Source organism: Delphinus delphis, chromosome X (assembly GCF_949987515.2).
Source record: "Delphinus delphis chromosome X, mDelDel1.2, whole genome shotgun sequence".
Classification (NCBI taxonomy): domain Eukaryota; kingdom Metazoa; phylum Chordata; class Mammalia; order Artiodactyla; family Delphinidae; genus Delphinus; species Delphinus delphis.
Genome location: NC_082704.1, coordinates 105404598 through 105430855, shown reverse-complemented (window position 1 = coordinate 105430855; position 26258 = coordinate 105404598). Strand labels below are relative to the sequence as shown.

At 38.5% G+C, this 26258-nt stretch overlaps 1 protein-coding gene across 2 annotated transcripts in view; it reads right to left on the bottom strand.

Annotated features, from left to right (window-relative positions):
• Positions 1-26258, bottom strand: part of PCYT1B (phosphate cytidylyltransferase 1B, choline) — a 142400-nt gene that overhangs the window by 56770 nt on the left and 59372 nt on the right. The window lies entirely within an intron of this gene.

The following is a 26258-nucleotide window of genomic DNA, read 5'->3' as shown; positions in this document are numbered from 1 at the left end:
CACATGCCATCTTCTCTAGGTCTCGAGTTCCTGAATCCTCAAATGGGGATGGAACTATCCTCCACTATCAGCCTTAGAAAGGATTTTTTGAGGATTTATGTAGAAGTGCTTTGAAATAAAGTGAGCAATAAATATTATTCATTATCATATCCAGAATATATTTTTGTTGGCAAAAGCAGCTTTTCTACATGTCAGGAAGAGACGTCATTGTGGCTACAGTCCCTGTTTACCAATATCCCCGTCAGGGTCTTACTGCAGTCAGTCAGACTACCCTGACCACTCCTGAAGATGAGGTTTTTTTCCTTTAAGGTATTATGTACATACAGTAACCTTACAAATGTTAAGTGTACAGGATACGTTTTAAAAACAAAAATACAGGGCTTCCCTGGTGGCACAGTGGTTAAGAATCTGCCTGCCAATGCAGGGGACACGGGTTCGAGCCCTGGTCCAGGAAGATCCCACAGAGCAACTAAGCCCGTGTGCCACAACTACTGAGCCCGCACTCTAGAGCCTGCGAGCCACAACTACTGAGCCCACGCGCTGCATCTACTGAAGCCCACGCACCTAGAGCCCGTGCTCCGCAACGAGAAGCCACCGCACTAAGAAGCCTGCGCACCACAATGAAGAGTAGCCCTCGCTCGCCACAACTAGAGAAAGCCCCGCACACAGCAACGAAGACCCAACACAGCCAAAAATAATAAATAAAATAAATTTATAAAAAAACAAAAACACAGTCATTTTGATGGAACCAAATCATGACCCACATCCAGAAACAAACCTGGCCAGAGAGTAAGTACAACCAACGGTTACACCCAGCATCCTCGGAAACCCTCCGACTGCAGCCCTCACACCCTCTGCAACCAAACCGTCAGCAAAACTGCTGGCTCCTTCACAGCGCACCGGAAGCCACATTCCTCTCGCCACCTTCACTGCTCCCTTCCCAGCCCATTCACCGTCTCTACCCTGGATTACTACAGTGGCCCCCTAACTGGTCACTGGATTCCAGCCTCCCCACAACCCCCAGCAGCCTGTTCTCATTGGCCAGAATGATCCCATTAAAACCTGCCAGATGACATCATCCCCAGGATCCGAACCCTTCCCATCTCCCTCAGAGTAAAAGCCAAACTCCTCCAGAAGCCTACAGGCCCCTACAAGATCCACATCTCCCTCAGCCCATTCCTTGCCTCTCTGACTGCATCTCCTATTGTGTCCCAGCCCCCGGCCTCCTCATTTCCTGAAACCACCAGGAATACTCCTACTGAGATCAGGGCTTTGCACTTCCTGTTCCGCAAACCTGGACCAGTTGTGCTCCAAATATCCATCGTGCTCACTCCCTCTCCTCCCTCAAGGCTTCCCCAACCACCCTATTCTAAATTGGGATCCGCCCCCACCACTGGCAGGCCCCACCCCTCCTAACTTCTTGCTATGGTGCTCATCATCATATAACTGTCTTATTCGTTTGTTGTTGGTGTTTCTCTATTAAAATATAGCTCCCTGAGGACAGGGACTTTTGTCTGTTTTATTTTCTGATGGCCCATAGTAGGCTCTTAACAACTACTTGTTGAATGAATTAACAATGCTTGATACACACAGACGCTCAATAAAGGTTTACTAGGATTTAAGATAAAAGGTATATATTTACCTGCAGGTACATTTCAACATACATGCAAATAAAAGACTACTGTGTCTCTCGATACACGTGTATGTCTATATATCTCCTATACATACTTCCTGTGATGATGTATAGACATGTGTAGAATGCAATACAACACAGAAAACATTGTAGTGTCTTACATTACCAAAACACCATCCACCACACGGCAGGCTCAAAAACCTTGGTAAGTATTAGAACCACCTAAGGAGCTTGTTAAAGATGCCCAGGCTCCACTCAAGGTTTTGATTCAATGGGTGCTATGGTCTAAATGTGTCCCCCCAAAATGCATATGTTGAAATCTTAACTCCCAAAGATGATGACATTAGGAGGTGGGCCTTTGGGAGATACTTAGGTCATAAGGGTGGAACCCTCATAAATGGGATTAGTGCCTTTAGAAGGAGGCCCCAGAGAGCTCCCTAGCCCCTCTCACCATGTAAGAAAACAGTGAAAAGGTGCCAGCTATGAATCAGTAAGCTGGCCCTCACCAGAAGACCATGTTAGCACTCTGATCTTAGACTTCTCAGCCTCCAGAATGATGAGAAATAGACTTCTGTTGCTTTGAGCTACCCAGTCTGTGGTATCTTGTTCTAGCAGCCCGAACAGACTAAGACAGTAGGTCTGGAGCGGGGTCCAGGCAGCTCTATTTTTGACAAGCTTCAGGGATGATTCTGAGGCATACAACATTTGAAAGCCCCTAAAGCATATTATGAACATCTTGAGTAAAGAGCCCAGCCTGTGTGTGAATCACCCATCATGCCCAGCTCGGTGGGTGGGTGGTGGTTAGTAGGGCCATAATGACCATGTTATGTATTGATTCACTGAATGCATTGGTTTTGACTTCATAAATAAGAATTATTTATGGGCCAACCTATACAATTAAAAAATTGATCTATGGCTTTTGAAATGTTCTTAAAAGACTTGACGTTTTTAAAAGACTAAAGGATTTTATTAAAATAGTACCTCAAGAATTGTATTAAGCAAAAAATGGATTTCAGATCCATCAATTTTCTATTTTAAACAACAGAAAACTAGGCCGAACCATATCCTCCCCCCACTTTTGAACCTGCACCTGAGCAATTTGGTGTAACTTCGAGATGACGGAGATAATGGCCTCTTGACAGAGCAGAAAGAAAACAACCAACCTGTTTATGCCGACATGGGGTCCTATCTTCATCTCCCAGGAGTGACCTCAAGAAGCAGCTGAACATGCTGACCAGTTATTGTCTAAACAGTAATTGCGCCCAAAGCAGCACTGTTGTTCCCCAGTCTTGGCAAATGCACCCTAACCAGATGGAGAACTCTGAGCCATGGTGTTCCGTGGATGAATTCACTGAGCTGTCTGGGAGCTCCCGCTGTAGCTAACCTATGCTGGCAGCTCACTGTGCTCAAGATGAATTATTACTAATACCCCGTGGGAGAGAAAATATAACATAGGGGATGAATTTTGAGCCCAGCAGACTTGGTTCGAATCCCAGCTCTGCTACTTATTACCAGGAAAGTTACTCAAACTCTTTAAGCCTCAGTTGTCTGTCTTTAGCACATGGCGAAGTTTGGAGAATTAAACTTGATCATCTGTGTGAGCAGAGAGTCATGCTCAGAAACGTCTGCTACTTATTAATAGTACTCGTGACCTAAGACCATTTGTGGAGATATTTATTCATTTGTGTTTTGGGCTCTGTCTTTTCCCTGTCCCCACTTCATGCGCATGCCCGGCTTCTCGGTACAAACTCGCCCGCAGAAGCTGTGAAGTTCAAGCTGCTGGTAGACAACCTGTCTTTCTGGCGGCCGTTTTCCCAACTTGGGGGAATTCCGTAAGGAAGAAGACAGACAGAAGATTCCTCCACAGGAGGAAGAGGTCAAAGGTCGGGGGGAGGGTCCCACCAGCAGGGCCTCAGGAGGGGTGAGGACACTGGGGTTCACCTGGGCACAGACCGCCGGGGCCTCACCTTCCACAGAAACAGTGGATTTGCTCCTTCCTAGCAATTCTGTGGGCTCAGTTGACGAGGGCAGTGCAAAAACGGTGCTGGGCTGGGGACTGCAAGCCCCTCTCCTGTTTCTGTAAACATTTTAGAATCTTGTTTGACTCTGGGGAGGCGAAGGGACCCCAACAAGGACCGAGACTGAATCTCCCACCAGTCAGGCAAAATGGAGTCTTAGGGGAATATTTAATTTCAATTAAGACACAATAGAGCATAAGCCCACATTTACAGAGTACTATTCATGTCTACTATAGTGGGAATAGTATTTCTATGGCTGTTATCTTTTTATTCCCCTCCTGTGAGGCAGAAGTGAGTATGTGGTGACTCATACCCTTAAAAAAAAATTTCCAGGAAAAAATCTCTGATCTATTCAATAAATTTTAATTTCTTGTCTTGTTTTTAAATGACATGAGCTTTTAAAATAAAATGGAGAAAAAAGAGGCATTACAACTGGATAGTTTCAATTCACTAAAATAATGCCCACAGAAGTTTGCATAAAAAATTTTCAAATTATTACTGACTACATGCTTAAAAATTAAAAATGCAGGTATTATAATCATAGTGCAAAAATCATGGTAGTTTGTGGTAGCCGTTACTGCCTAAGGTTGGGAAGTAGACTGTAGTACCTCCAGTTATCACAAGTTCTGGTCTTTGAATCCATTATTTCTGCCAAATACTAAGTATTTCAACTGTACCTGTCTGTGCACTTGCCCCGGCCAGAGTGATTTCATGAGCAAAGCCCTTGCTCCACCCGAGGAAATTCCTACAACAAACCTACCTGCAGATGTAAGGGGGCCCACAATTAATATAGCAGGTTCTTTCAACTCACTATAACCATTTTATTTGCTAACTATATACATAATATTAAGAGCTAGCCTTTCAACCGACAACACAGAATACCTATTTTAAAGGACTCTCTAAATTTCCTCCCTATAGAATTTTCTGCCATTAAGCTGTTTTGTCAAACTCAAGAAAGATAGTCTAAGGTACTCTTCAAACTAGGGTACACATACCCTTGGGGATACGTAAAGGCTTTTCAAGAGGTATCCAAGCACTGGTAGTTTTAAAGGAATTGATTTCCAGATCCTCAGCTTCCAAGGGTACCCCTTCCTAAAATTAATGGGTCGGAGAAAGCCTCTGTGTCCAAAACCAACCTTACTCTACTTCACAAAAGAAAGCATCATGCAAACCTTACTACCTGCATTGCTAGGGGCAGGGAATTAAATCCTGAGGTCAAACCAAATGGAAACTTCGTTTAATGACTATTCAAAGAACTATGAACCTATAAAAGCTTCCTGTCTTTCTCCTTCTTGCATACCTTTCTGTTACAGGTGAAGTTGAAAGTTAGAAACTAAATGTGGTAGAGTGAGGAATAATGCAAATTTTTACTGAACAACTTTGCCTCTACCTTCTCCCAACTATTATCAAAGGATGCAAGGATCTTGAGGGATAAGGCCCACGAATTCAAAGCAAAAGGAGCACTGGAAAGAAATACTGAATGGTAAGAATTGCTTTTTCATGTAGTTAAGGGTAAGCATTTTTCCAGCTCTTCTCAATGCTTATACTGAATCCTAAAAATGCCTTTTCCCTTGTAGTTAAGGCATAGCATTTTTTCCGCTACTCACTTCAAAATCACTTCAATAAATCAAAGCTGTATAGGCTGGTACTGCTGCTTCTTAGAAATACAACTGGAATATTTTTCTGGAATTGTCAAATGTTTCAAAGTACATTGGAATAAACACATGGATAAAATATTTACAAGCTTTTTTCTCAGGCTTCATATATATTATTTAAAAAGGAAGTTAAATATCTATTGTATCAACTCACATCATATTTATTCCATTTACAGATAATCTTTCTCCCATTTCATCTTCTAAATGTTTATTATTTCCTACCTCCTCATAACAGAGAATAAAAGATCTATGCCAAATTACTTTTTGGTAGTATATGCCCTTTTCTATCCTCAAGTACATAGGAAAAGTATCTAATAAAGGGTTAGATATAACCTAACTTAAACTAACCTTTTAATAGATACCCAGGGTATCTAACAAAGATAAGTTATTTCTGATTTTTACATTGGATTTTATTTAATTATTCCCCAAAGCCAAACACCAGAGTTTGACACACACATATACCAATATTTAGACAAGGAATAACATGTCTTTAAAAATCATACTCCTTTTCTTATAAATATCATATAATTTTATGTATAAATTATATTGTATTACTATAAATTAAGGATATTGATTTATTTTTGTAACTTTTTATCTTCTTTGTAACTTGTTATATTAGATCTACATCATTTTAATCTTGACTGATTCTTTTTCTTTTTTTTTGACTGATTCTTTTTTATACAATGGATTCTATAATTCATTTCTCAATGGTTTTTATAAAGCTTCTTGAAATAATTAATACATTTGAACTGAAAAGACTTTGTCTTAGTTTCTAGGGTTTTCGTGGGTTTGACAATGAGGACTGGTTTTGCCAATTAAGTTAGATGGTATTTTCTGCAAATTTGCTAAAACTGCAGCCCCAAGGTGTGTGTATGTGTATGTGTGTGTGTGTGTTTTTAAGTTTCTAAGCAAATGATAAATGCATTTTATCAAAAATTATTGGATTGGCAATGGTGTAATGAAATTACCAATATTTCTATTTCCTCAACCCTTTCTGAGTATATCTGGTTGAATAGGTTGCTTTTAAGTAACAGTGTAAGGGTTATAATTAAGAGTCATTTGATAAGTCTTGGTAAAGCCTTTGTGTTATACTGCCTAGAAAGGGAAAAAGCAAATTATTCTAATAGCTTGGAAGCAAATCTTTTTCCAGGTCACATCATTTCTAATCCACTGCCTAACAACAAATTTGAAAGAGGATCTTAACAAATTATCACTTGATAGACCATTAAAATTATTTTGATGACAATGATAAATTATTTTTGTGATATTTGACAAATAACTTATGAGTTCAAAGACTGAGTGGTATCTCTGTAACAAACTTCTTCCATTTCCATCTAAATATTTCTGTGAACAAAATATTTTAGCACTTACATCTGTAACAAAGAAAAAGAGGAATAAAAGCAATGTTAAACACTGTCTCATTCTAGCAGTAATATATTCATCCACAAAAATATCCATCTACAATTTCTTCTCAATCATTCAAAAGAAGCCAGAGGGTTAAAAAAAACAAAACAAAAACAGGAATTCCCTGGCTGTCCACTGGTTAGATGTCCACACTACCACTGCTGGGGGCACAGTTTCAATCCCTGGCTGGGGAAGTAGGATCCCACGTGCCACGTGGCCAAAAAAAACGCAGAAAACAAAAATACACCTTACCTATAGAGGAGCGAGGATAAAAATTACATTGGACACCCTCACAGAAACAAGGCAAACAAGCAGTGAATGAAGTGGGGAAAAGCAACAAATAACAACATACAAGGGAACTCCCATAAGGTTATCAGCTGATTTCTCAGCAGAAACTCTGCAGGCCAGAAGGGAGCAGCACAATATATTTAAAGTGATGAAAGGGAAGAACTTACAACCGAGAATACTCTACCCAGCAAGGCTCTCATTCAGATTCGATGGAGAAATCAAAAGCTTTACAGACAAGCAAAACCTAAGAGAATTCAACATCACCAGATCAGCTTTGCAAGAAATGCTAAAGGAATTTCTCTAAGACGAAAAGGCCACAACTAGAAACAAGAAAATTACAAATGGAAAAGCTCACTGGTAAAGGCAAACATACAGTAAAGGTAGGAAATCATTTATGAACAAATATAATATCAAAACCAGCAATCGTGAGAAGAGGAGAGCACAAATGCAGGATATTGGAAATGTATTTGACATTAAAAGACCAGCAACTTAAAACGATCTTGTTGGGCTTCCCTGGTGGTGCAGTGGTTAAGAATCTGCCTGCCAATCCAGGGGACACGGGTTCAAGCCCTGGTCCGGGAAGATCCCACATGCCATGGAGCAACTAAGCCCGTGCACCACAACTACTGAGCCTGCACTCTAGAGCACGCGTGCCACAGCTACTGAAGCCTGCACACCTAGAACCCATGCTCTGCAACGAGAAGCCACCACAATGAGAAGCCCGCGCACCGCAACGAAGAGTAGCCCCTGCTCGCCATAACTAGAGAAAGCCTGTGCACAGCAACAAAGACCCAATGCAGCCAAAAATAAATAAATAAATTTTTAAACAACAACAACAATCTTGTTTATGTAGAGACTGCTACTATAGCAAAACCTCATGGTAACTGCAAACTGAAAATCTACAATAGATACACACACAAAGAAGAAAAAGGAATCCAAACACAACACTAAAGTTAGTCATCAAATCACAAGAGGAGGGAACAAAACAGGAAGGGAAGAAAAAAGACCTACAAAAACAAATCCAAAACAGTTAACAAAATGGTAATAAGAACATACATAATAATACTTATCTTAAACATAAACAGATTAAATGCTCTAACCAAAAGACATAGATGGCTAAATGGATACAAAAAACAAGACCTATATATATGCTGTATACAAGAGATCCACTTCAGATCTAGGGACACATACAGACTGAAACTGAGAGGATGCAAAAAGGTATTCCATGCAAATGGAAATCAGAAGAAAGCTGGAGTAGCAATACTCATCTCAGACAAAATAGACTTTAAAGACTGTACCAAGAGACAAAGAAAGACACTACATAATCATCAAGGGATCAATCCAAGAAGAAGACTTAACAATCGTAAATATATATGCACCCAACATAGGAGCACCTCAATATATAAGGCAAATACTAACAGCCATAAAAGAAGAAATCGACAGTAACACAATAATAGCGGGGGACGTTAACACCCCACTTTTATCAATGGACAGATCATCCAGGGAGAAAATCAATAAGGAAACGCAGGCCTTAAATGACACATCAGACCAGACAGACTTCATTGCTATTTATAGAGCATTCTATCCAAAAGCAACAGAATACACATTCTTCTCAAGTGCACATGGAACATTCTCCAGGATTGATCACATGTTGGGCCACAAGGCAAACCTTGGCAAAATTAAGAATATTGAAATCATATCAAGCATCTTTTCTGACCACAATGCAATGAGATTAGAAATCAACTACAAGAAAAAAAACTGTAAAAAATACAAACACATGGAGGCTAAAAAATACACTACTAAATAACCAAGAGAACACTGAAGAAATCAAAGAGGAAATCAAAGAATACCTAGAAACAAATGACAATGAAAACACGACGATCCAAAACCTATGGGATGCAGCAAAAGCAGTTCTAAGAGGGAAGTTTCTAGCAATACAATCTTATCTCAGGAAACAAGAAAAATCACAAATAAACAACCTAACCTTACACCTAAAGCAACTAGAGAAAGAACAAACAAAACCCAAAGTTAGCAGAAACAATGAAACCATAAATATCAGAGCATAAATAAATGAAATAGAAATGAAGAAAACAATAGAAAAGATTGATGAAACTAAAAGATGGCTCTTTGAAAAGATAAACAAAATTTATAAACCTGTGGCCAGACTCATCAAGAAAAAAGGAGAGGGCTCAAATCAATAAAATTAGAAGTGAAAAAGGAGAAGTTACAACGGACACCAAAGAAATACAAAGGATCACAAGAGACTACTACAAGCTACTATACATTAATAAAATGGACAACCTGGAAGAAATGGACAAATTCTTAGAAAGGTACAATCTCCCAAGACTGAACCAGGAAGAAACAGAAAATATAAAGAGACCAATCACAAGTACTAAATTTAAACTGTGATTAAAAAACTCCCAACAAACAAAAGTCCAGGACCAGATGACTTCACAGGTGAATTCTATCAAACATTTAGAGGCGCGTTAGCACCTATCCTTCTAAAACTATTCCAAAAAATAGCAGAGGAAGGAATACTCCCAAACTCATTCTATGAGGCCACCATCAGCCGGATACCAAAACCAGACAAAGATACCACAAAAAAAATTATAGGCCAATATCACTGATGAACACAGATGCAAAAATCCTCAACAAAATACTAGCAATCCAAACCCAACAATACATTAAAATGATCATACACCATGATCAAGTGGGATTTATCCCAGGGATGCAAGGATTTTTCAATATCTGCAAATCAATCAATGTGATACACCACATCAACAAATTGAAGAATAAAAACCATATAATCATCTCAATAGATGCAGAAAGAGCTTTTGACTAAATTCAACACCAATTTATGATAAAAACTCTCCAGAAAGTGGGCGTACAGGGAACATACCTCAACATAATTAAGGTCATATATGACAAACCTACAACTCACATCATACTCAACAGTGAAAAACTGAAAGCATTTCCTTTAAGATCAGGAACAAGACAAGGATGTACACTCTCACCAGTTTTATTCAACACAGTTTTGAAAGTCCTAGCCACGGCAATCAGAGAAGAAAAAGAAATACAAGGAATGCAAATTGGAAAAGAAGAAGTAAAAATGTCACTGTTTGCAGATGACATGATACTATACGTAGAAGATCCTAAAGATGCTACCAGAAAACTACTAGAGCTCATCAATGAATTCAGTAAAGTTGCAGGATACAAAATTATAACACAGAAATCTGTTCATTTCTACACACTGACAACAAAAGATCAGATGTTCTTGGATTAGAAGAATCAATATTGTCAAAATGACTATACTACCCAAGGCAATCTACAGATTCAATGCAATCCCTATCAAATTACCAATGGCAGGACTTCCGTGGTGGTCCAGTGGTTAAGACTGCATGCTCTCAATGCAGGGGGCCCGGGTTCGATCCCTGGTCAGGGAATTAGATCCCGCATGCTTCAACTAGGATCCCATATGCTGCAACTAAAAGATCCTGCATGCCGCAACTTAAAAAGATCCAACATGACACAAAGAAGATGCCACATGCTGCAACTAAGACCCAGCACAGCCAAATTAATACATATATTTTTTTAAATAAAGTCATCCAGTAGCCTTTAAAAAAATTATCAATGGCATTTTTCACAGAAATAGAACAAAAAAATCTTAAAATTTGTACAGAGACACAAAAGACTCTGAATAGCCAAAGCAATCTTGAGAAAGAAAATGGAGCTGGAGGAATCAGGCTCCCTGACTTGAGACTATACTACAAAGCTACAGTCACCAAAACAGTATGGTACTAGCACTAAAACAGAAATATAGATCGATGGAACAGGATAGAAAGCCCAGAAATAAAGCCACGCACCTATGGTCAATTAATCTACAACAAAGAAGGCAAGACTATACTATGAAGGAAAGACAGTCTCTTCAATAAATGGCCCTGGGAAAACTGGACAGCTGCATGTAAAAGAACGAAATTAGGACACTCCCTACACCATACACAGAAATAAACTTAACATGGATTAAACACCTAAATGTATGACTGGATACTATAAAACTCTGAGAGGAAAACATAGGCAGATCACTCTTTGACATAAATCACGGCAATATCTCTTTCGATCCATCTCCTAGACTAATGGGAACAAAACCAAAAATAAACAAATGGGACCTGGGATTTCCCTGGTGGCGCAGTGGTTAAGAATCCGCCTGCCAATGCAAGGGACACAGGTTCCATCCCTGGTCCGGGAAGATCCCACATGCTGCAGAGCAACTAAGCCCGTGTGCCACAACTACTGAGCCTGCACTCTAGAGCCCATGCTCTGCAACAAGAGAAGCCACTGCAACGAGAAGCCCATGCACCACAACGAAGAGTAGCCCCTGCATGCCGTAACTGGAGAAAGCCCACGTGCAGAAATAAAGACCCCACGCACCCAAACATAAAAAATAAATTAATTAAATATTTAAAAAATGGGACCTAATCATACTAAAAAGCTTTTGCACAGCAAAAGAAACCATAAACAAAATGAAGAGACAACCCAGAGAATGGGAGAAAATATTTGCAAACAATGCGACCGACACGGGATTGGTCTCCAAAATTTACAAACAGTGTATGCGGGTCAATATCAAAAAAAACCAAACAACTCAATCAAAAAATTTGCAGAAGATGTAAAAAGACATCTCTCCAAAGAAGACATACAGATGGCTGAGAGGCACATGAAAAGATGCTCAACATCACTAATTATTAGAGAAATGCAAATCAAAACTACAATGACATATCACCTCACACCAGTGAGAATGGCCATCACCAAAACGTCTACAAATAACAAATGCTGGAGAGGATGTGGAGAAAAGGGAACCCTCCTACACTGCTGGTGGGAATGTAAATTCGTACAGTCACTATGGAGAACAGTATGGAGGTTCCTTGAGAAACTAAAAACAGAGCTACCATATGGTCCAGCAATCCCACTGCTGGGCATATATCTAGAGAAAAACATGGTTTGAAAGGATACATGTACCCCAATGTTCACTGCAGAAGCAATCTAAATATCCATTGACAGATGAATGGATAAAGAAAATGTGGTACATGTATACAATGGAATATTATTCAGCCATCAAAAACAGTGAAATAATGGCATTTGCAGCAACATGGATGGACCTGGAGACTATCATACTAAGTGAAGTAAGTCAGACAAAGAAAGACAAATATCATATAATATTGCTTATATGTGGAATCTTAAAAAAGTGATACAAATGAACTTATTTACAAAACAGAAACAGACTCACAGACTTTGAGAAGGAACTTATGGTTACTGGAGGAAAGGGATGCAGTGATAGATTGGGACTTTGGTATTTATATGTACACACTGCTATATTTAAAATAAAAAACAAACAGGGACCTGCTATACAGCACAGGGAACTCTGCTCAATATTCTGTAATAACCTAAATGGGAAAAATATTTGAAAAAGAATAGATACATGTACATGTATAACTGAATCATTTTGTTGTACAGTTGAAACTAACACAACACTGTTAATCAACTATAATCCAATATAGATCCACCAGAGGGCAGACAGCAGAAGCAAGAAGAACTACAATCCTGCAGCCTGTGGAACAAAAACCACATTCACAGAAAGACACACAAGATGAAAAGGCAGAGGGCTATGTACCAGATGAAGGAACAAGATAAAACCCCAGAAAAACAACTAAATGAAGTGGAGATAGGCAACCTTCCAGAAAAAGAATTCAGAATAATGATAGTGAAGATGATCCAGGACCTCGGAGAAAGAATGGAGGCAAAGATCGAGAAGATGCAACAAATGTTTAACAAAGACCTAGAAGAATTAAAGAACAAACAAACAGAGATGAACAATACAATAACTGAAATGAAAACTACACTAGAAGGAATCAACAGCAGAATAACTGAGGCAGAAGAATGGATAAGTGACCTGGAAGACAAAATGGTGGAATTCACTGCTGCGGAACAGAATACAGAAAAAAGAATGAAAAGAAATGAAGACAGCCTAAGAGACCTCTGGGACAACATTAAACGCAACAACATTTGCAGTATAGGGTTCCCAGAAAGAGAAGAGAGAGAGAAAGGACCAGAGAACATATTTGAAGAGATTATAGTCAAAAACTTCCCTAACATGGGAAAGGAAATAGCCATCAAAGTTCAAGAAGGGCAGCAAGTCCCATACAGGATAAACCCAAGGAGAAACACGCCAGGACACATGGTAATGAAATTGGCAAAAATTAAAGACAAAGAAAAATTACTGAAAGCAGCAAGGGAAAAATGACAAATAACATACAAGGGAACTCCCATAAGGTTAACAGCTGATTTCTCAGCAGAAACGCTACAAACCAGAAGGCAGTGGCATGATATACTTAAAGTGATGAAAGGGAAGAAACTATAGCCAAGATTACTCTACCCAGCAAGGATCTCATTCAGATTCGATGGAGAAATCAAAAGCTTTAGAGACAAGCAAAAGCTAAGAGAATACAGCACCACCAAACCAGCTCTACAACAAATGCTAAAGGAACTTCTCTAAGTGGGAAACACAAGAGAAGAAAAGGCCCTACAAAAATCAACCCAAAACAATTAAGAAAATGGTCATAGGAAAATACATATTGATAATTACCTTAAACGTGAATGAATTAAATGCTCCAACCAAAAGACACAGGCTTGCTGAATGGATACAAAAACAAGACCCATATACATGCTGTCTACAAGAGACCCACTTCAGACCTAGGGACACATACAGACTGAAACTGAGGGGATGGAAACAGATATTCCAAGCAAATGGAAATCAAAAGAAAGCTGGAATAGCAATACTCATATCAGATAAAATAGACTTCAAAATAAAGACTATAACAAGACATAAAGAAGGACACTACATAATGAGCAAGGGAGCAATCCAAGAAGAAGATATAACAATTATAAATATATATGCACCCAACATAGGAGCACCTCAATACATAAGGCAACTCCTAACAGCTATAAAAAAGGAAATCGATAGTAACACGAAAATAGTGGGGGATTTTAACCCTCACTTACACCAATGGACAGATCATCCAAAATGAAAATAAATAAGGAAACAGAAGCTTTAAATGACACAAAAGACCAGATAGATTTAATTGATATTTATAGGACATTCCATCCAAAAAAAGCACATTACACTTTCTTCTCAAGTGTGCACAGAACATTCTACAGGATAGATCACATCTTGGGTCATAAATCAAGCCTCAGTAAATTTAAGAAAAATGAAATCATATCAAGCATCTTTTCTGACCACAACGCCATGAGATTAGAAATGAATTACAGGGAAAAAAACGTAAAAAACACAAACACATGGAGGCTAAACAATACGTTACTAAATAACAAAGAGATCACTGAAGAAATCAAAGAGGAAATCAAAAAATACCTAGAGACAAATGACAATGAAAACCCGACGATCCAAAACCTATGGGATGCAGCAAAAGCAATTCTAAAAGGGAAATTTATAGCTATACAAGCCTACCTTAAGAAACAAGAAAAATCTCAAATAAACAATCTAACCTTACTCCTAAAGGAACTAGAGAAAGAAGAACAAACAAAACCCAAAGTTAGCAGAAGGAAAGAAATCATAAAGATCAGAGCAGAAATAAATGAAATTGAAACAAAATAACAATAGCAAAGATCAATAAAACTAAAAGCTGGTTCTTTGAGAAGATAAACAAAATTGATAAACCATTAGCCAGACTCATCCAGAAAAAAAGGGAGAAGACTCAAATCAATAGAATTAGAAATGAAAAAGGAGAAGTTACAATAGCACCACAGAAATGCAAAGCATCCTAAGACACGACTACAAGCAGCTCTATGCCAATAAAATGGACAACATGGAAGAAATGGACAAACTCTTAGAAAGGTATAACCTTCCAAGACTGAACCAAGAAGAAACAGGAAATATGAACAGACCAATCACAAGTAATGAAATTGAAACTGTGATTAAAAATCTTCCAACAAACAAAAGTCCAGGACCGGATGGCTTCACAGGTGAATTCTATCAAACATTTAGAGAAGAACTAACACCCATCCTTCTCAAACTCTTCAAAAAAATTGCGGAGGAAGGAACACTCCCAAACTCATTCTATGAGGCCACCATCACCCTGACACCAAAACCAGACAAAGATACTACAGAAAAAGAAAATTACAGACCAATATGGCTCATGGATAGGGATGTAAAAACCCTCACCAGAATACTAGCAAACAAAATCCAACAACACATTAAAAGGATCATACACCATGATCAAGTGGAATTTATCCAGGGATGCAAGGATTCTTCAACATATGCAAATCAATCAACGTGATACACCATATTAACAAATTGAAGGAGAAAAACCATATGATCATCTCAATAGATGCAGAGAAAGCTTTTGACAAAATTCAACACCCATTTATGATAAAAACACTGCAGAAAGTAGGCATAGAGGGAACTTTCCTCAACATAATAAAGGCCATATATGACAAACCCACAGCCAACATCGTCCTCAATGGTGAAAAACTGAAAGCATTTCCACTAAGATCAGGAACAAGACAAGGTTGCCCACTCTCACCACTCTTATTCAACATAGTTTTGGAAGTTTTAGCCACAGCAATCAGAGAAGAAAAGGAAATAAAAGGAATCCAAATCGGAAAAGAAGAAGTAAAGCTGTCACTGTTTGCAGATGACATGATACTATACATAGAGAATCCTAAAGATGCTACCAGAAAACTACTAGAGCTAATCAATGAATTTGGTAAAGTAGCAGGATACAAAATTAATGCACAGAAATCTGTGGCATTCCTATACACTAAGGATGAAAAATCTGAAAGTGAAATCAAGAAAACACTCCCATTTACCATTGCAACAAAAAGAATAAAATACCTAGGAATAAACCTACCTAAGGAGACAAAAGACCTGTATGCAGAAAATTATAAGACACTGATGAAAGAAATTAAAGATGATACAAATAGATGGAGAGATATACCATGTTCTTGGATTGGAAGAATCAACATTGTGAAAATGACTCTACTACCCAAAGCAATCTACAGATTCAATGCAATCCCTATGAAACTACCACTGGCATTTTTCACAGAACTAGAACAAAAAATTTCACAATTTGTATGGAAACACAAAAGACCCCGAATAGCCAAAGCAATCTTGAGAACGAAAAATGGAGCTGGAGGAATCAGGCTTCCTGACTTCAGACTATACTACAAAGCTACAGTAATCAAGCCGGTATGGTACTGGCACAAAAACAGAAATATAGATCAATGGAACAGGATAGAAAGCCCAGAGATAAACCCACGCACATATGGTCGCCTTTTCTTTGACAAAGGAGGCAGAAATGTACAGTGGAGAAAGGACAGCCTATTCAATAAGTGGTGCTGGGAAAACTGGACAGCTACATGTAAAAGTATGAGATTAGATCACTCCCTAACACCATACACAAAAATAAGCTCAAAATGGATTAAAGACCTAAATGTAAGGCCAGAAACTATCAAACTCTTAGAGGAAAACATAGGCAGAACACTCTATGACATAAATCACAGCAAGGTCCTTTTTGACCCACCTCCTAGAGAAATGGAAATAAAAACAAAAGTAAACAAATGGGACCTAATGAAACTTAAAAGCTTTTGCGCAGCAAAGGAAACCATAAAGAAGACCAAAAGACAACCCTCAGAATGGGAGAAAATATTTGCAAATGAAGCAACTGACAAAGGATTAATCTCCAAAATTTATAAGCAGCTCATGCAGCTTAATAACAAAAAAACAAACAACCCAATCCAAAAATGGGCAGAAGACCTAAATAGACATTTCTCCAAAGAAGATATACAGAGTGCCAACAAACAGATGAAAGAATGCTCAACATCACTAATCATTAGAGAAATGCAAATCAAAACTACAATGAGATATCATCTCACACCAGTCAGAATGGCCATCATCAAAAAATCTAGAAACAATAAATGCTGGAGAGGGTGTGGAGAAAAGGGAACCCTCTTGCACTGTTGGTGGGAATGTAAATTGATACAGCCACTGTGGAGAACAGTATGGAGATTCCTTAAAAAGCTACAAATAGAACTACCATATGACCCAGGAATCCCACTACTGGGCATATACCCTGAGAAAACCATAATTCAAAAAGAGTCATGTACCAAAATGTTCATTGCAGCTCTATTTACAATAGCCCAGAGATGGAAACAACCTAAGTGTCCATCATCATATGAATGGATAAAGAAGATGTGGCACATATATACAATGGAATATTACTCAGCCATAAAAAGAGACGAAATTGAGCTATTTGTAATGAGGTGGATAGACCTAGAGTCTGTCATACAGAGTGAAGTAAGTCAGAAAGAGAGAGACAAATACCGTATGCTAACACATATATATGGAATTTAAGAAAAAAAAATGTCATGAAAAACCTAGGGGTGAAACAGGAATAAAGACACAGACTTACTAGAGAATGGACTTGAGGCTATGGGGAGGGGGAAGGGTAAACGGTGACAAAGCGATAAAGAGGCATGGACATATATACACTACCAAACGTAAGGTAGATAGCTAGTGGGAAGCAGCCGCATAGCACAGGGAGATCAGCTCGGTGCTTTGTGTCCGCCTGGAGGGGTGGGATAGGGAGGGTGGGAGGGAGGGAGACGCAAGTGGGAAGAGATATGGGAACATATGTATATATATAACTGATTCATTTTGTTGTGAAGCTGAAACTAACATACCATTGTAAAGCAATTATACTCCAATAAAGATGTAAAAAAAAAAAAAAAAAACTCTCAAGTGTCCCCCGCCCCCCATTGTCTGCAACAGGGCCAGCAAACTGCAGCCCGTGGGCCAAATCTGGCCTTCACCTGTTTTTGTAAATAAAGTTTTATTGAAACACAGCCACACTCAAAAAAAAAAATACTGTGTTTATGAAGAAAGACTGGTTGTAAGGGAAAGACAACAGTTCAACGTGCTGTAAGCAAAAGGGGAAATCTCGTTACGAAAGTGGTATCTCGCAGATTTCCTGAGAAAGGAGCCAGAACTGGAAACCAGAAAGTTGTGGGCTTGTGCGCTCTCTCCCTCCCTCCCTCCCAATCTCTCTGTCTCTCCCCTCATCTTCTCCTTCTCTTTCTACAACACCTCTCAACCCTTCCTCAGCCCTATTATAGAATTAGCTACTCCACACTTCTGAGGTTATACGCTATTGGTCCCTGCTCTCATGAAGACTTCAAGTTCCCAGGAGAAGAATATTTTTTTTAATTCTTTTTCTTTTTTTATTATCCATGGGGGGTGTGAAAGCTGAAGAAGGACCACAGAAACTCCTGAGTTCAGCCTACTCTTACGTCGGAGTCTTGTGTACCCCTGGAAGATGCTTAGGCGTCTGTTTAGACACCTCAGGGCAGCCAGCTTTACTGTGGGAGTCCTGGCTGTTAAAATACCCTCCCTTTTACTACTCCCACCTCTATTAATTCCCCTCCACAGGTCCCCCGCTGGCTGAGGGAGCAGGCCCGGCCCCAGTGTTTCCCCGTCCCTCCCATAAAAAAAAAAAAAAAAAACATATGCAAATCAATCAATGTGATACACCATATTAACAAATTGAAGAATAAAAACCATATGATCATCTCAATAGATGCAGAAAAAGCTTTTGACAAAATTCAAAACCCATTTATGATAAAAACTCTCCAGAAAGTGGGCATGCAGGGAACATACCTCAACATAATAAAGGCCATATATGACAAACCCACAGCAAATATCATTCTCAATGGTGAAAAACTGAAAGCATTTCTTCTAAGATCAGGAACAAGACAAGGATGTCCACTCTCACCACTATTATTCAACATAGTTTTGGAAGTCCTAGCCACAGCAATCGGAGAAGAAAAAGAAATAAAAGGAATACAAATTGGAAAAGAAGAAGTAAAACTGTCACTGTTTGTAAATGACATGATACTATACATATAGAATCCTAAAGATGCCACCAGAAAACTACTAGAGGTAATCAATGAAGTTGGTAAAGTAGCAGGATACAAAATTAATGCACAGAAATCTCTTGCATTACTATACACTAATGATGAAAAATCTGAACGAGAAATTAAGGAAACACTCCCATTTACCATTGCAACAAAAAGAATAAAATACCTAGGAATAAACCTACCTAGGGAGGCAAAAGACCTGTATGCAGGAAACTATAAGACACTGATGAAAGAAATTAAAGATGATACCAACAGATGGAGAGATATACCATGTTCTTGGATTGGAAACATCAATATTGTGAAAATGACTATACTATCCAAAGCAATCTACAGATTCAACGCAATCCCTATGAAATTACTACTGGCATTTTTTACAGAACTAGAACAAATCATCTCAAAATTTGTATGGAGACACAAAAGACCCCCAATAGCCAAAGCAGTCTTGAGGGACAACAATGGGGCTGGAGGAATCAGACTCCCTGACTTTGGACTATATACAAAGCTACAGTAATCAAGACAATATGGTACAGGCACAAAAACAGAAACATAGATCAATGGAACATATAGAAAGCCCAGAGATAAACCCATGCACCTATGGTCAACTAGTCTATGACCAAGGAGGCAAGGATATACAATGTAGAAAAGACAATCTCTTCAATAAGTGATGCTGGGAAAACTGGACAGCTACATGTAAAAGAATGAAATTAGAACACTCCCTAACACCATACAGAAAAATGAACTCAAAATGGATCAGAGACCTAAATGTAAGACTGGACACTATAAAACTCTTAGAGGAAAACATAGGAAGAACATTCTTTGATGTAAATGACAGCAAGGTCTTTTTTGATCCACCTCCTAGAGTAATGGAAATAAAAACAAAAATAAACAAATGGGACCTAATGAAACTTACAAGCTTTTGCACAGCAAAGGAAACCATAAATAAGACGAAAAGACAACCCTCAGAATGGGAGAAAATATTTGCAAATGAATGAACAAAGGATTAATCTCCAAAATATATAAACAGCTCATGCAGCTTAATATTAAAAAAACCAACAACCCAATCCAAAAATGGGCAGAAGACCTAAACAGACATTTTTCCGAAGAAGACATACAGATGGCCAAGAAGCACATGAAAAGCTACTCAACATCACTAATTATTAGAGAAATGCAAATCAAAACTACAATGAGGTATCACCTCACACCAGTTAGAATGGGCATCATCAGAAAATCTACAAACAACAAATGCTGGAGAGGGTGTGGAGAAAAGGGAACTCTCGTGCCCTGTTGGTGGGAATGTAAATTGATAACAGCCACTATGGAGAACAGTATGGAGGTTCCTTAAAAAACTAAAAATAGAAGTACCATATGATCCAGCAATCCCACTACTGGGCATGTACCCAGAGAAAACCATAATTCAAAAAGACACATGCATCCCAATGTTCATTGCAGCACTATTTACAATAGCCAGGTCATGGAAGCAACCTAAATGCCCGTCAACAGACGAATGGATAAAGAAGATGTGGTACATATATACAATAGAATATTACTCAGCCATAGAAAGGAATGAAATTGGGTCAACTGTTGAGACATGGATGGATCTAGAGACTGTCATACAGAGTGAAGTAAGTCACAAAGAGAAAAACAAACATCGTATATTAACGCATATATGTGGAAGCTAGAAGAATGGTACAGATGAACCGTTTTACAGGGCAGAAATTGAGATACAGATGTAGAAAACAAACGTATGGACAACAAGGGGAGAAAGCCGCGGGGGGTGGGGGTGGGGGTGGGGGTGGTGTGATGAATTGGGTGATTGGGATTGACGTGTATACACTGATGTGTATAAAATTGATGACTAATAACATGCTGTTTAAAAAAATAAAATTAAAAAAACAAGAAAAAGTACAATAAAAAAAAAGGGCAGAGAACCTGAATAGCTTTCCAACGAAGGCATACAGATGGCCAATAGGCACATGAAAAGATGCTCAACATCACAAAAATGAAAAAAAACTAAAAACAAAAAAAACTATAGTCCAGTATAAAATTAAAATTTTTTAAAAAGTGAGTAAGTGACTCCCATGAGTGAGAGCGCAGTAGATAAGACTCCATGCTCCAAATGCAGGGGGCCCAGGTTTGATCCCTGGTCAGGGAACTAGATCCCACATGCATGCCACAACTAAGAGTTCACATGGGGCAACTAAGAGTTTGTGTGCCACAACTAAGAAGCCCATGAGGTGCAACAAAGTAGGCCACCTGCTGCAACTAAGGAGCCAGCAAGCCACAACTAAGGAGCCCACGAGCCACAACTAAGACCTGGTGAAACCAAATTAATTAATTAATTAATTAATAATAAATAAATAAAAACTGAGTGAAGTGAAATATTTATAGTGTTGAGAGAAAAACCCCACCAACCTACAATTCTATAGCCTACAAAATCATCTTTAAAAGGGAAGGAGAGGGCTTCCCTGGCGGCACAGTGTTTGAGGGTCCACCTGCCGATGCAGGGGACACGGGTTCGTGCCCCGGTCCGGGAAGATCCCACATGCTGCGGAGCGGCTGGGCCCGTGAGCCATGGCCGCTGAGCCTGTGCATCCGGAGCCTGTGCTCTGCAACGGGAGAGGCCACAACAGTGAGAGGTCCGCATAGCGGAAAAAAAAAAAAAAAAGGGAAGGAGAAATAAAGACTTCCTCAGACAAACAAAAATTGAGGGAATTGTTTCTAGTAGACCCGCCTTGCAAGAAATGTTTTTAAAAGTTCTTCAGAAAGAAGGAAAATTACATAGGTCAGAAATTCAGATATACATTTTAAAAAGGAAGAGCATTAGAGAATAACTGAAGATAAAACAAAACTTTTATTTTTCTTATTCTTAATTGATCTAACAGATAACAGTATATTCAAGATAATAACAGCAACAATATATTTAATTGTATGTGTGTGTGGGTGTGTGTGGGTGTGCACACAACAGCACTAGCAATCAACCGTGTATAATTGACATCTACAGACTTCATCCAACCACAGCAGAATACACATCCTTCTGAAGTTCACATGGAGCATTCACCAAGATAGATCACATTCTGGGCCATTAAACACACCATAACAAATTTTAAAGAATAGAAATCACACAATGTCTGGTCTCAGTGGAATTAAACTAGGAATCAACAACAGAAAAATAGCTGGAAAATCCCAAAATAATTGGAGATTAAACAGCACACTTCTAAATAACACATGGGTCAAAGAATAAATCAAGAAATATTTTTTACTATTTTGAACTAAATGAAAATGAAAACACAACTTACCAAAATTTGTGGGATGCAATGAAAAGTGTTTAGGAGATTTAAAGCATTGAATATATATATTAGAAAAGAAGAAAAATCTAAAATCAATCATCTAAGCTTCCATCTTAGGAAACTAGAAAAAAAGAGCAAATTCAACCCAAAGTAAGCAAAAGAAAATAAATAATAAAAATCAGAGCAGAAATCAATGAAGCTGAAAACAGGAATGAATAGAGAAAGTCAACAAAAACAAGAGCTGGTTCTTTGAAAAGATCAATAAAATTGATAAGGCTCTAGCCAAGCTAACAAAGAAAAAAGAGAAAGATACAAATGACCAATATCAGAAATTAAAAAGAGGACATTACTACAGATCTCACGGACATTAAAAGGAAGGAATATTTTGAGCAACTCTATGCCCACAAATGTGATAACATAGGTGAAAGTGACCAATTCCTTAAAAGACTGTAGCTGCCAAAATTCACACTAGAAGAGACAATCTGAATAGGCCTCTATGTATTAAAGAAATCCAATCAGTATGTAATAACCTTCCAAAAGAGAAACCACCAGGCCTGGATAGGTTCACTGGTGAATTCTACCAAACATTTAAGGAAGAAACTAGACCAATTCTCTACAATCTCTTCCACAAGATAGAAGCAGAGGGAATGTTTCCTAACTCATTCTATGAGGCTAGCATTACCCCAATACCACAACCAAACACCTTATAAGAAAGGAAAACTAGAGACCACTATCTCTCATTAACATAGATGCAGAGCTCTTTAACAAAATATTAACAACTCAAATCCAACCATGTATAAAAAGAATTATACACCATAACCAAGTGGGATTTATCCCAGGTAAACAGACTCACAGATATAGAAAACAAACTAGTGGTTACTAATGGAGAGAAGGAAGGCGGGAGGAGCAAGTAAGGGGTAGGGGATTAAGAGATACAAACTATTACGTATAAAATAAATAAGCTATGAGGATATATTTACAATGCAGGGAATATAGCCAATATTTTATAAGTATAAATGGAGTATAACCTTTAAAAATTGTGAATCACTATATTGTACACCTGTAACATATAATACTATACATCAACTATACTTCAGTTTTAAAAAACAAAAAATAGAATAAAATCAATTAATGTAATCCATCACATCAACAGACAAAAGAAGGAAAATCACATGATCATATTAATAGATGTAGAAAAAGCATTTGATAAAATCCAATACCCATTCATGACAAAAACTCTCGGCAAACTAGAAATAGAGGGGAACTTCCTCAACTTGATAAAGACTATCTACAAAAACCCTACAGCTGGGCTTCCCTGGTGGCACAGTGGTTGAGAGTCCGCCTGCCGATGCAGGGGACATGGGTTCATGCCCCGGTCCAGGAAGATCCCACATGCCGTGGAGTGGCTGGGCCCGTGAGCCATGGCTGCTGAGTCTGTGCGTCCGGAGCCTGTGCTCCACAACGGGAGAGGCCACAACAGTGAGAGGCCCGCGTACCGCAAAAAAAAAAAAAAAAAAAACAAAAAAACCCTACAGCTAACGTCATACTCAATGGTGAGAAAATTGAAGTTTTCCCACTAAGATCAGGAATGAGGCAAGGATGTAACCTCTCACCATAGCTTTTCAACATTGTACTGGAAGTCCTAGCTAGTGCAGTAAGACAAGAAAAGGAAATAAAATGTATACAGATTAGGACTTCCCTGGTGGTGCAGTGGTTAAGATTCCGCCTGCCAATGCAGAGGACACGGGTTCGAGCCCTGGTCTGGGAAGATCCCACATGCCGCAGAGCAATTAAGCCTGGGCGCCACAACTACTCAGCTTGCGCTCTAAAGCCCACGAGCCACAACTACTGAGCCCACATGCCACAACTACTGAAGCCTGTGCACCTAGAGCCCGTGATCCACAACAAGAGAAGACACCGCAATGAGAAGCCTGCGCACTGCAACAAAGAGTGGCCCCCACTCGACACAACTAGAGAAAGCCCACGCACAGCAATGAAGACCCAACGCAGCCAAACATAAATAAATACATAAATTTAAAAAAATGTATACAGATTGGGGAGGAAGAAATAAAACTGTTTTTCTTCACAGATGACATAATCATCTATGTATAAAATTTTAAAGAATTGACCAAAAAAACCTCCTAGAATAAGCAGTTATAGAAAGATTGCAGAATACAAGGTTAATTAATATACAAAAGTCAATCACTTTCCTATATACCAGCAATGAACAAGTGGACTTTGAAATGAGAACATATTACTGTTTACATTAGCACGCCCCAACAAATAAAATACTTAGGTATAAATCTAACAAAATGTGTACAAGATCTATGTGAGAAAAACTACAAAACCCTGATGAAAAATATCAAAGAACAAAATAAATGGAAATGTATTTCATGTTCATGGATAGGAAGGCTCAACAGTGACAAGATGTCATTTCTTCCCAACTTGATCTATAGATTCAATGCAATCCCAACCAAAATACCAACAAGTTATTTTGTGGCTAATGATAAACTGATAGTACAGTTTATTTGGAGAGGGAAAAGACCCAGAATAGCCAAATCAATATTGGAGGAAAAGAACAAAGTTGGAAGACTGGCATTACTCAACTTCAGTACTTACTGTGAAGCTACAGTAATCAAGAAGGTGTGGTATTGGTGAAAAAATGGATAAATAGGTCAATGGAATGAAATAGCCCAGAGATAGACCCACATAAATACAGTCAACTGATCTTCGACAAAGGAGCAAAGGTAATACAATGAACAAAGATAGTCTTTTCAACAAATGGTGCTGTAACAACTGGACATCCACATGCAAAATAAGGAATCTAAATACGGATCTTATACTCTTCACAAAAATTAGCTCAAAATGGATCATAGATCAAAATGTAGAACACAAAAGCATAAAACTCGTAGAAGATGATATATGAGAAAACCTAGATGACCTTAGGTATGGCAGTGACTTTTTAGATACAACACCAAACACACAAACCATCAAAGACACAACTGATAAACTGGACTTCATTAAAATTAAAAATTTCTGCTCTGCAAAAGGCCATGTGAATGGAATGAGAAAAACCACAGAGTGGGAGAAAATATTTGAAAAAGACACAACTGATAAAGGGCTATTATCCAAACTACACAAAGAACTCTTAAAACTCAACAATAAGAAAATGAACAACCTGATTAAGAAATGCAAAAAAGATCTGAATAGACACCTCACCAAAAAAGATATACAGATGTTAAGTAAGCAAATGAAAAGATGTTCTCCATCACATGTCATCAGGAAATTACAAAATAAAACAACAATGAGATACCACTATACCCCAATTAAAATGGCCAAAGTACAAAATACTGACAACACCAAATGCTGGTGAGGATTTGGAGCACCAGGAATTCTCATTCATTGCTGGTGGGAACGCAAAATGGTACAGCTACTTTGGAAGACTGTTTGGCAGTGTCTAACAAAGCTAAACATACTCTTAACATATGATCTAGCAATCACACTCCTTGGTATTTACCAAACTGCATTGAAAACTTATGTCCATACAAAAACCCGCACATAGATGTTTATAGCAGCTTTATTCATAATTGCCAAAACATGAATGCAACCAAGATGTCCTTCAGTAGGCAAAAGGATAAACAAACTGTGGCACATCCAGACAACGGAATATTACCCAGTGCTAAAAAGAAATGAGCCAACAAGCCATGGGGTAACCTTAAACACATTACTAAGTGAAAGAAGCCAATCTGAAAAAGATACATACTGTATGATTCCAATTACATGACATTTTGGAAAAGGCAAAACTATGGAGACAGTAAAAAGATCAGTGGTTGCCAGGGGTTGGGTGGGGGATAGATGAATAGGCAGAGTGCAGAGGATTTTTAAGGCACTGCAACTGTTCTGTATGATACTACAATGGTGGATATATGTCATAATACATTTGTCCAAACCCAAAGAATGTAAAATACCAAGCGTGAACTCTAACGTATTA